The sequence below is a fragment of the Mus caroli genome, unplaced genomic scaffold (assembly GCF_978045245.1).
Source record: "Mus caroli unplaced genomic scaffold, Mus_caroli_1 scaffold_12, whole genome shotgun sequence".
NCBI lineage: Eukaryota > Metazoa > Chordata > Mammalia > Rodentia > Muridae > Mus > Mus caroli.
In genome coordinates, this window is record NW_028227267.1 from 32,595,572 (window position 1) to 32,608,198 (window position 12,627).

The following is a 12,627-nucleotide window of genomic DNA, read 5'->3' on the forward strand; positions in this document are numbered from 1 at the left end:
TCCCTCCCTGTCTTTTTTGATGACTTTGGGTTGGAAGTCAATCTTATCAGATATTAGAATGGCTACTCCAGCTTGTTTCTTCATACCATTTGCTTGGAAAATTGTTTTCCAGCCTTTCATTCTGAGGTAGTGTCTATCTTTTTCTCTGAGATGAGTTTCCTGTAAGCAGCAAAATGTTGGGTCTTGTTTGTGTAGCCAGTTTGTTAGTCTATGTCTTTTTATCGGGGAGTTGAGTCCATTGATATTAAGAGATATTAAGGAAAAGTAATTGTTGTTTCCTGTTATTTTTGTTGTTAAAGTTGGCATTCTGTTCTTGTGGCTGTCTTCTTTTAGTTTTGTTGAGGGATTACCTTCTTGTTGTTTCTAGGGCGTGGTTCCTGTCCTTGTATTGGTTTTTTTCTGTTATTATCCTTTGAAGGGCTGGATTCGTGGAGAGATAATGTGTGAATTTGGTTTTGTTGTGGAATACTTTGGTTTCTCCATCTATGTTAATTGAGAGTTTGGCTGGGTATAGTAGCCTGGGCTGGAGTTTGTGTTCTTTTAGTGTCTGTATAACATCCGTCCAGGATCTTCTGGCTTTCATAGTCTCTGGTGAGAAATCTGGTGTAATTCTGATAGGCTTGCCTTTATATGTTACTTGGCCTTTTTCTCTTACTGCTTTTAGTATTCTGTCTTTAATTAGAGCATTTGTTGTTCTGATTATTATGTGTCGGGACATATTTCTTTTCTGGTCCAGTCTATTTGGAGTTCTGTAGGCTTCTTGTATGTTCATGGGCATCTCTTTCTTTAGATTTGGGAAGTTTTCTTCAATAATTGTGTTGAAGATGTTTGCTGGTCCTTTGAGTTGAAAATTTTCATTCTCATCCACTCCTATTATCCGTAGGTTTGGTCTTCTCATTGTGTCCTGTATTTCTTGGATGTTTTGAGTTAGGATCTTTTTGCATTTTACATTTTCCTTGATTGTTGTGCCGATGTTCTCTATGGAATCTTCTGCACCCGAGATTCTCTCTTCCATCTCTTGTATTCTGTTGCTGATGCTCGTATCTATGGTTCCAGATTTCTTTCCTAGGGTTTCTATCTCCAGTGTTGCCTCATTTTGGGTTTTCTTTATTGTGTCTACTTCCCTTTTTATGTCTAGTATGGTTTTGTTCATTTCCATCATTTGTTTGGATGTGTTTTCCTGTTTTTCTGTAAGGACTTCTACCCGTTTGATTATGTTATCCTGTTTTTCTTTAAGGATTTGTAACTCTTTAGCAGTGTTCTCCTGCAATTCTTTAAGGGATTTTTGTGCTTCCTCTTTACTGTCTTCTACCTGTTTACCAGTGTTCCTTTGTATTTCTTTAAGTGTGTTATTAAAGTCCTTCTTGAAGTCCTCTACCATCATCATGAGATATGTTTTTAGATCCGTGTCTAGCTTTTCCAGTGTGTTGGGGTGCCCTGGACTGGGCGTAGTGGGAGTGCTGGGTTCTGATGTTGGTGAGTGGTCTTGGTTTCTGTTAGTAAGATTATTACGTTTACCTTTCGCCATCAGGTAATCTCTGGGGTTAGTTGTTGTCGTTGTCACTGTTTAAAGATTGGAGCAGAAGCTGTTTTCCACTCACCAGCAGTCTCAAAATCCTGTGGCAGGGGTCGTGGTTAGCTGGTGGGTGTCAGCTGACCCTGCTCTCTAGCTACCCTGTGCTGGTCCGGCCAGAAGAGGCCTGTGTACCTACTCAGGCCGGTTTTCTGCTTCCCTAACTAATGCAGTCTCAGGTCCCGCGCACAATTCGATTGGAGCAAAAGCTGTGTTCCACTCACCAGAAGTCTTAAGATCCTGTGGCGGGTGTTGTGGGTAGCTGGCGAGTGTCAGCAGACCCTGTGCCCTAGCTACCCCGGTGCTTTTCTGACCGGAGAGGCTTGTGGCCCTACTCCTAAATCTTTTTTTAAAAGAATGCTCAAGGAAGTTATTTATGTCCTTTTTAAAGTCCTCTGTCATCATCGTGAGAAGTGATTTTAGATCCAAGTGTTGCTTTTCAGGTGTGATGGTATATGCAGTACTTTTTATGGTAGGAGAATTGGGTTCTGATGATGCCATGTAACCTTGGTTTCTGTTGTTTATGTTCTTATGCTTGCCCCCCACCATCTGAATAGCTCTAGTGCTACCTGCTCTTGATATCTGACTGAAGCTTGTCTTTCCTGGAATCCTGGTTGTGTAAATCTCCTCATATACTTGCTGTCTCTGCGATCCTGTGATTTCTGGATCCTGTGATCCTGAGATTCTGGGTGTGACAGAGGTTGTAGGGATCAAGCTGCCTCTGGGACCCTGAGATCCTGGTCTGACTAAGCTCCTGAGATCCTGGGATTCTGAGATCCTGGGACCCTGGCTGTGTTTGAGTGCCTGGGATTTGAGCCTCCTCTGGGTACTGTGAGACTGGCTGCACAGTTTGTGCTCAAGGTAAACCAGTTCAGATTGGAAGGAACTCAAGTCACTGGCCAGGCTGGGTTCATGAGTCCCTGGATCCTGTTGGTCCCAGTTACTCAAGGCAGTGTTGGAACAGATGCTTTGTCCTACTCATCCCTTATCTAAGCACCTGGGAGTGAATCCCCTCTTCTGGGAGCTCTGGGACTGGCTACAGAGTTCACACCCAAGTTAAACTGGCACAGACTGGAAGGACTACTGTAGTCCTTTTTATATCTGACATAATAGATTTTTTTAACCAAGGCTAATCATGAAGAGATCATGAAGGAAATTGCATACTTGTAGAAGAAAAAAAATACCAAGAGGATATAATAGTTCCTAGCATCTATGCACCAAATACAAGGGCATAGAAGTTCATAAAAGAATGATTGTATGAGATGTCAATACTCCACTCTTACCAAAAGGCAGGTCATCAAGACAAAATCTAAATGACTTCTAATGGTGTTCTGCTATACTCAGATCAGTGGGTGTGGGACACTATTAAAGTAATTAACACAAGACTGGAGGAGATAAAGAAGCTGAAACTATACCTAGAATTAAAAAAAAATATATGAAGATATGCATAGAATGGACAAGAACCATTGTTTACCATTTTCCATGAAAAAGAAAATTCAAAGCAGAACACCAGTAATCATTGGCATATGAAATTCTAATAGCCACCCTACTATGTGATCTTGCCTTTTTGTCTATATTGAGACTTCTGTCCTACTCTAGCATTGGACCTACTCCTCTATGTGGCTTATGATTTTGTAGTTGCATCTTCTGTATTTATTTGTATTTAAATGAATTTCCACTGTGAATTTACCTTTCATATATATTATATATGTTTGTAACTATTTGTACCAAATGATACACTTTATAAAATTTAGAATAAGAAACATCCCCATTCTTCTGGTCCCCATCTCCACCCAGGAGCTAAGACTGTTCCACAGCCCTCTGCATACAGGTCCCACCAGGAAAGAGCTGTTCTCCTAGGAGTGTTCTCACTCCCAGGCTCAGAGTTGAGGTCACCACTTTCTCTCCAATAACTGTCCAAAGGGGGACTGGCCAGGAGTGCACAGGGAACAGGAACAGTGAAGCATCTATGACAGGATTCTTCAGTTCGCCATCTGCACCCAGAGCAAAATCTGTTCCATGGCCCTCTGTACATAGGTTCTACCAGGAGAGAGCTGGTCTCCAAGTAGTGCTGTCACAGGATTACAGGTCCACAACAGGGACAAGCTCCAGCCAGAGACAGCAAGACCAACTACCACCATAGATAACCAGATGGCAAAAGGCAAAGGCAACAACCTTACCAACTGAAACCAAAGCTACCCTCATAGAAGCAGGGGGAGGGAGGATGGGATATGGGGTCCAGGAAAGGGGATAACATTTGAAATGTAAATAAAATAAGTATCCAATAAAATGGCTACAGTAGCATTCTTTCTGGGCCCATTTTGTCAGAATATATTTTTCTATCCTTTTACCCTGGGATAATGGCTTTACTTGATATTAGTGTGTGTTTCTTGGTTGTAGCAAAAATATAGACACTTTTTCACATCTAATCTACTACTCTGTGTGTCTTTTCATTGTGGAATTGAGATCATTTGTATCATAAGTTATCAAAAAGTAGTGTTTGCTTATTCCTTTCAATTTTGTTTTTGTAATGGAAGAATATTAGGGTATATTCCCACATTTGATTTCTTTGTTTTTGAATACTTATTCCTTATGTTTTCCTGGATATGGCTAAGCACTTTAGGTTGAATTTTTCTTTCTAGTACCTTCTGTAGGGCTGGGTTTGTAAATAGATATTGCTTAAATTTGGTTTTATAATGGAAAAAAGAACTTATTTCCTCTATGACTGAAAAATTTGTTGGGTATGATAGTCTGAGATATCCTCTGTGGCCTTTTAAAATCTAAAGAACATTTGTCTAATCTCTTCTATATTTCAAAGTCTCCATTAGATTTTGGATACTGTTCTAGTAAGATTGCCTTTATATGTTACTTGGTCTTTTTCCTTGTCTTTAAATATTTTTTCTTTGTTTTGTATATTTAATGTTTTGATTACTATGTGCTAAAGGGAATTTTTTCTGGCCTATTCTATTTAGCATTCTCAATGCTATTTGTATGTTTTAAAAATATGTAAAATAGCCAGGTATGGTGGCGCACGCCTTTAATCCCAGCACTTGGGAGGCAGAGGCAGGCGGATTTCTGAGTTCAAGACCAGCCTGCTCTACAAAGTGAGTTCCTGGACAGCCAGGGCTATACAGAGAAACCCTGTCTCGAAAAAAGAAAAAAAATATATATAAAATAAAATATCTTTTAAAGAATCATTCATTACTGGGTAGATCCTCTCAGAGGATAGTTATGCTAGGCTCCCATCTGTAAGCATAACAGAGTATCTTTAATAATGTCAGGGATTGGTGCTTTTCTATGGGTTGGGTTTCAAATTTGGCCAATTATAGGTTGGTGATTCCCTTTTTGTCCCTGTATTTCTTTTATACAGGACAAATTTTGAGTCCTAAGTTTAATGGGTAGATAGGTGTCCTTATGTCTCCACTAGCAATTCTTCCTGGCTATAAGAGGTAGCCTTTTCAGGTTCCATGTCTGTAGTATTAGGCGTTTCAGCTAAGGTCACCCACACTGACTTCTGGGAGCCTCCTAGAGATTCTCTCCATGCCCCTCTCTTTTGGAAGCTGCAGATTTCCAATCATTCTCTTGGCCCTCTGGACCTCTCTCTTGTCTCTCCCCACACTTGATCCTGCCCTTCCATTCTCATCCCTGTTCCCTCTCACAGTTTTCTTACTCCTCTGCCTCCTATGATTATTTTGTTTCCGCTTTTGTCTTATTTGGGGTTTTATTTCTGTGAACAGACACCATGACCAAGGCAACTGTTATAAAGGACTTTTAATTGAGGCTGACTTATGAATTCAGAAATTTCATCCATTATCACCAAGCAGGAACATGGCAGCATTCAGTCAGGCATGGTACAGGAAGACCTGAAAGTTCTACATCTTCACCTTAAGTTTTCTAGGAGAAGACTGGTTTCTAGGCTGCTAGGATCTTAAAACTTATACCCATAGTGACACACCTACTCCAATATGGTTATACCTATTACAGCAAGGCCACAGCTCCAAATAATGCCACTCTCTGGGTCAAGCAAACCAGGAGACCTTCAAAGTGTGATTCAAGCATCCTCATTTGAACCTTACTTTTTGTTTAACTTCTTTTGGACAATGGGTTGTATCATTTGTATTCTCTACTTTATGGCTAATGTTCACTTATTAGTGAATGCATATAATGCATGTACATTTAGGTCTGTGTTACCTCACTCAGAATGATGTTTTCTAGTTCCATTTGCCTGCAATATTCATGATGTCCTTGTTTTTAATAGTAGAATAGTATTACATTCTGTAAATGAATAGTACTTTCTGTATCTATTCTTCATATGAAGGACATCTTGGTTACTTCCAATTTTAAGCTATTACAAATAAAGATACTATGAACATAGTGGAGCATGTGTCCTTGGGGTATTTAGAAGCATCTTTTGGGTATATTTCCATGTGCTACAGATGCAGATACCCATAGCCAAACACTGGACAGAGTTCACAGACTCTAAAGGAAGAGTTGGGGGAAGTAATTGAAGGCACTGAAGAAGATGAGAACTTTACAGAAAGATCAAGAGAGTCAACAAACCTGGAACTCTGGGAGCTGTCAAAGACTGAGCCACAAACCAACCAAATAATGTACATGGTCTGGAATGAGCACGTATGTAGCAGATGTACAGCTCAGTCTCCATGGCTGCCTTGCCTAGACTCAGTGGGAGAGGTGGCACCTAGTGTGACAGAGACTTAAAGTACCCAGAGGTGGCCCCACCCTCACAGAGAAGAAAGGGAGGAGGCAAGAAGGGAGGGACTCTGTGAGGAGGGACCTGGAGGTGGAGCAGCATATGGGATGTAAATGAATAAATAAATAGATAAATAAATAAATGCAAAAAGAAACCTTTGTTATTGTTTATACTCACAACTTAATTAATAGTAAAATCTGTAAGTATCTTCTTAGAAACTCGCTGGTTACATTGACTTGGGAATGACTAAGAGGACTGCCATTATTCTTTGTATACTCCATTGCAAATTCCTCAATCCCATCCTCAGCCCTCTTGCAGACTAAAGGGCATCTAATGGGCTCCCGGTTTTGCAAGCCATTTTTGATTTGCTTTTTCTTTTTCAAGTAAATGTTTTGACTTTAATTTTCCTAAGAATATTTGAAGCAACCCATTTCTTTCAGTAATATAAGAATGGTCCAAGTTCATAAAGTTGATTTCTTGGTTTTGTTATATGTTAATCAAAATAAACTCATTTCTGAATTCTGATGGGCAAGCTCCTATTTCCAGATCTCCTGCAGGAGTGGTGTCATTGAACCAATTTACTCTCCCAGCTTCCTGAGTAGCAGACAGTATCTCTCCATACTTTACTAATTGTTTACAGGTATCATTTTCTTTTATTTTTGTTAGCATATTTATTAATATGCATGTAAGTGTTTTAGAAGGAAGGTGTGTCTAAGTGCACTTGTGGGATTCAGAAACAATTTTCAGGAATCTGTTCTTTCTTCCACAATCTAGGTCCCAACTTATCAACAGACTCCTTTATTGTCTGAGCCATCTCATTACTGAATTATAGCCTCAATTTTTTAAATTAGAAATTACTCATTATCATTTCATATATGTATGTATGTATGTATGCATGTATGTATTGCACTGCAGGCAAATGATGTGATCATTCATATTATGGTGTGAAGGCCATAGAACAACTTTGTCAGATTGGGTTTGTCCTTCCATCTTCATGAGATTTCTAAAGATAAAATACAGGTCACTAGGCTTGCATGGTGGCATGGAAGATGCAATTATCCATCTTTTGGCATACCTTTGAAAACTATTTTTATTAATTCATGTTGGGAGTCACTTCTGTTCTGTAAGACGTATTTTTGTATGTTCTATCTCTGTTGTTAGATGTAGTATTAAAAGAAACATATGGTTCTTTTTAAATATCATATTTAAGATATATCTCAATTACATGTCTACGATCACCTAACTTATAACTTTGCTTCATTTAATATATGACTTCACTTTTATGTCTCGGTCCCAGTGATCAGTTCTTGACAAACTAAATAGAATACAATAGAAAAGTTTAAGAAAAGCAGTTTTCTAGATGGAGTACTAAATCCACTGGTTGCTCCCTGATACCCCCTCCTCTATTTGATCCAAATTGATCTCTAGATTTTGCAGCACATTGTATGGCTATAAAAGTATACATCTGTTTGTCTGCCTTTCTATCTACAATTATCTGCTTTTTAGCTACCTGTGATCATTATCAGCAAAGGAGTGATAAGTAGCTTCCAAATTTTTTCTTGAAAGGGCATGTCTTCTCTGTTTTTTCTTATGAATTTCATTCAATATGCTGGATCATAGCCCACAATAAGGTATACTTGTTAGAAGGAAATCTTGCATCATGGAAGCTGATAAGATTGGAAGTCAAATGTAACAGAGGGAGAAAAGAAGAGAACCTACTAGTGTCTTGTTAGTGACTCTGTAGTAGATATTTTGTCGTAGTAAAGTGACCGGCACTATATTCTTTCTTTCTTTCTTTCTTTCTTTCTTTCTTTCTTTCTTTCTTTCTTTCTTTCTTTCTTTCTTTCTTTCTTTCTTTCTTTCTTTCTTATTAGATATTTTCTTCATTACATTTCAAATGCTATCCCAAAAGTTTCCTATTGAGAACAATGTATGCTTTTTTTTTTTTTTTTTTTTTTTTTTTTTTTTTTTCTGAGACAAGACCTCATCCTATAGTACTGGCTGATCTGGAACTTAGTATGTATCTTAGGCTTGTCTTTTTTTTTTTTTTTTTTTCCCAGACAGGCTTTCTCTGTATAGCCCTGGCTGTCCTGGAACTCACTCTGTAGACGAGGTTGACCTTGAACTTAGAAATTCGCCTGCCTCTGCCTCCCAAGTACTGGGAATTAAGGCATGTGCCACCCCCCCAACCCTACCCCCCCTCCCCAGTGCTAAGCTTGTCTTAAACATTCCTCATTCATTCTCTTAAATGATGTGATTATAAGGTGTATCACCTTGAGTAGCTTAGGAATTTAGATTTTGTTTCTGCTGCTGAAAAGGTACTACAGGGGTGGGGCCAGACACTGATCCAAGCTGACAGGATGAAGACATAGAAGAGGAAGTTAGAAGGAAGGATGAACAGGTGTGTGGGTTAAGTTGTGAAAACAGAAAATACAAAAGTCCAGTGAAACAAGCTGATTCTTGGAAATAATTCGGCATGATGGTTTTAGGTCAGGGTGTATTTTTAAAGTTTATTCTAGATAGGGGTTTTAGAGGCTAGGGAATCCCAGAGAAATCACCCCTGGAAAATCAAGCTGGTGTTTATCTATTCTCTAGTGATTGGGTCAGATAAAGTTAAGTTTTATTGGTAATGAACTGGTCTTACAGTCCAAGATTAGGTCCAGTTGATAGAAATTTCTAAAGGAACCTGGCTAAAGTTTGGTTAATTTTACATTGATACATCTTGAATTTAGAATTAAATCAATTTTGAGCTTGTTAAAAAGTATCTGGAATTTAAGAGTCCAGCTTTTATTGATTATCATAAATTCTGGTTGATGTATTTGAAATGGATTGTGCTCAGCATTGCTGGTCATACATGCAAAAGCAGATGTAAGGGGTTGGTATTGAATACTAAAGTGAAGGAAAGAGATTAAGACTGGGAGAGATTAGTAAGCATAATATTGACATATGTATGAGGTTGAGTTTCTTGGCAAAGGATAAAGCATAGTTGGAGAAGAGAAAGTTCCTTGGGACAAATCCTGGAAGCATGCCAACTGGGAAATGCATGCCTTGAATTGATTCTCTAGGCCTGAAGATGTTTTCTTTTGGCTTTTTTTTTAACCTTTTTAATTTCTCAGAAGAGAATTGGTGTATGGCTAAGGGAATGTGGAGGGTGTTTGATAAACACATTTACCTCAAAATATTTTCTCTTGTTTTTCATATTATTCTTCCCACAAAATAAGTGGTTATTCATTTTTCTCATTCATGGTTATCTAATTTGAAGATTCTTTGAAGTCTTGTTGCTGTAAATCATTTGTCCTGGCTCTTTTAATTTTCTTATGTTTAAGTGCATCTAGTTATTGCTTTACTTCTCTAGTATATACTGGTACTTAGATGAAAAGTGGTCAACACACACAGAAAAATGTGCTCCCTTCCACTGAAAAATAAAAATGAGCCAACACATGAAGCTTCTGCATCAATCTCTTGCAAGATCCAACATCTAATGTTATCTAAACATTACTTGATCCTTTGTGTACATCAGTGTAGTCAATGAGTATGTAAATATTTTAGTAGTTGACCCTGGGATAGCAATGTAGGAAAGAGTAAATACTTTCTTAATTAATCCATGTGTTTCTGTCTCATTCTTTTGGAAGAGACCAAAGGAATAAATAAAGGGAGCATTGCAAATCCCCAAAGGAAACAAACTCCTGTGTAACAGGTTGTGTGGTGTGGGGTGTCATTTGTTTTCCAGTGTTGATACAAGAAGATTAGTTGATTTCTACAGTACTTAAGGCCTCATCTCCAAGATTGCCCTCCTACTGAATGAAGTGTTAGCCCCAGGAGCATGGTTTGGGATATGTATTAGTGACTTTCTTCTTTGCTTTGATAGAATATCCAGCAGAATCAGTTTAAGGAACAATGGGTTTATTTTGGTTCACAGTTTAATGGAATACAGTATATCATGGAGAGATATAATGGTAGTGTGAATAGCTCAAAAAACGAGGCACAGGTGTTTGATACAGATAGTTATTTCTTCTGAAGGCAGGAAACAGATAAACAAAGGTTGGTTCTTAGCTTCTTTTCTCCTTTTCCTCTCTTATTCAGTCTTTAACTCTAGAAAATGTGGTGATGCCAGACACATTCAGAGATTTGTGTCTTCCCACCCTAATTAATCCTCTCTAGAGAAGCTCAAATACTCATCCAGAAGTGTGTCTCATAGATGATTCCAAGTCTAGCCAAGTGGACAATGAAGATGAACTTTACAAGGACTATTGCCTGGGACATTCTCATTATCCAATTTTTAGGTCACAATGTAGATATTCTAATGAACAATATAATCTTTTCTACTACATAAAGATGACAATATATACATTGCCTATGTAACTGTTGTGACTTTTCATATCGAATGTATTTCTACTCTGTCTGTTTAATCTGTATATTTTTTGATAATATATTAACATTGTGTTAGAATCTTAAAATACAGTTATTTAAAACAGAAGTTCCATGGCTGACAAATTAATAAAAAGGAAGGAGGGTAAAACATAATTCTAAAGTACTACAACTGATGCTGAACATAGGGCCAGATGGCAAACAGAGAGGGAAAATTATCTGTTTGTAGGGTTATAGAAGCAATGTGATCAAGATAGAAAACCATGTTTTTAGACTCATAATTAATTAATAAAAGTTACCAAGAGAGAATGAAGGTAATCAAGTGGAGAAAAATTGAGATGAAGGAGTATATGAAAAGTAGAGAACTTGTAAATCTTACTTAGTTTAGACAGAAGTGTGATACAGGTAATAGGCAAGAACGGGATTTTTAAGGGTACATAAAAAACAAGATAAATCTTACCAGGATATATATTGAGTCTAACTTAAATGCAATATATAATTTTGAGTGCAACTGTATGTATTAAGATAATATTTGAAAAAAAATGGAACCATGAGATATAGAAATTCAGGTATAGAAATCTACATAAAGAAGTCAAGAAGTATGGAGAGTGGGTCTCAAGATTATGAGGTGTAGAAGTTCCTCAGTGTGTATCTGTAAGTGTAATCAAGGAAGGTAGTAGTGTTATTCTGTTTGAGTCTGACCATATGAAAAGTCTAAGCAAAGGTAAGTTCCATGGTCTGAAACCCAGGGGCTTTGGTGCCCAGGGCAAAAGAAGATTTTATCAATTAAAAAAGAAAAAAAAAAGGAGACAGATGTGATCCTTCCCTCTGTCATCTTCACTTCAGTTTTAGATAGGATCATAGCTGTCATACCAGTGAGGGTGAATATTCTTTATACATCATGATCTAGATGCTGCTACTTTCCAGAAATTCTCCCCAGAGGTGTAATCAAAATTTATGTTTTACCATTTACCTGGACTTCCTTTAGGAATCTCAAGCATATAATAATAATAATAATAATAATAATAATAATAATAATAATATATGCATATACATGCACATATATAATATAATTATTTATATAATTAGCCATTTGAGATGTATGATTCATTGACATTGTCCTGATGCAATTTCATAGTCAGGAGCAAGATGGAAAGATAGGGAAGATGCAAGGATGATCTTCAGGGGTGTTTTAATAATTACACTTAAAACCCACAGTGACTTTAGTGTAATTTTGCTCAATGCCACTCTTGATTCAGGTTACACTGGTAGAACTGGAAAACCATAAAAGTGTTTAAGCACATTAAACAGTCATAGAAGAAAACTGATGGCTTGTGGGATAGGAAAATAACAGCGAGGCAAGTATCTCTTGATTATGTTTAAAGTTGGATACAACTTACTATTCAGTCTCTGAAAGAATTAAGATAGATATCACCAACCTTTAAAACCTAAAGAACCTATAACTATAAAACAATCAGGGTCAACATGATCAGCATATGTGAGTTCTGTGAAACTTCACAGCAGAAAAAGTAAGGGTTTCAACTGAAATAACTTATGAATTAGGGTATAAATGACTCTAGAGGAACACATTTTATAGAAGTTTTCATTAATGTTGAGGTTCTGTACATAGTATGAAGTCAAAGCATTCTGTTTACAGTATCAGAAGATGCTCTTAATGATATAGTGTTTGGTATATTGACTGAGTGGGCATAATTAAAATATGACCTTAGTAATAAGAGTGTATATAATCATTTGTTGATATTTATGTTTAGGTGTAAGCATTAGAGTCTTACCAATGAAACATTGTGAGGAACAAGATGTAAACGACATAAGGAAATGAAACCATGGATAATTGTAACCATGGAATCCAAACCTAGAATGTGTGCAGGAGTATACCATTGAAGTAAGGTAAATGCCAGATGAAGTATTGTGTGAACGCCTTAATTATGATTGGCTAAGAGAATCTTAAATACCC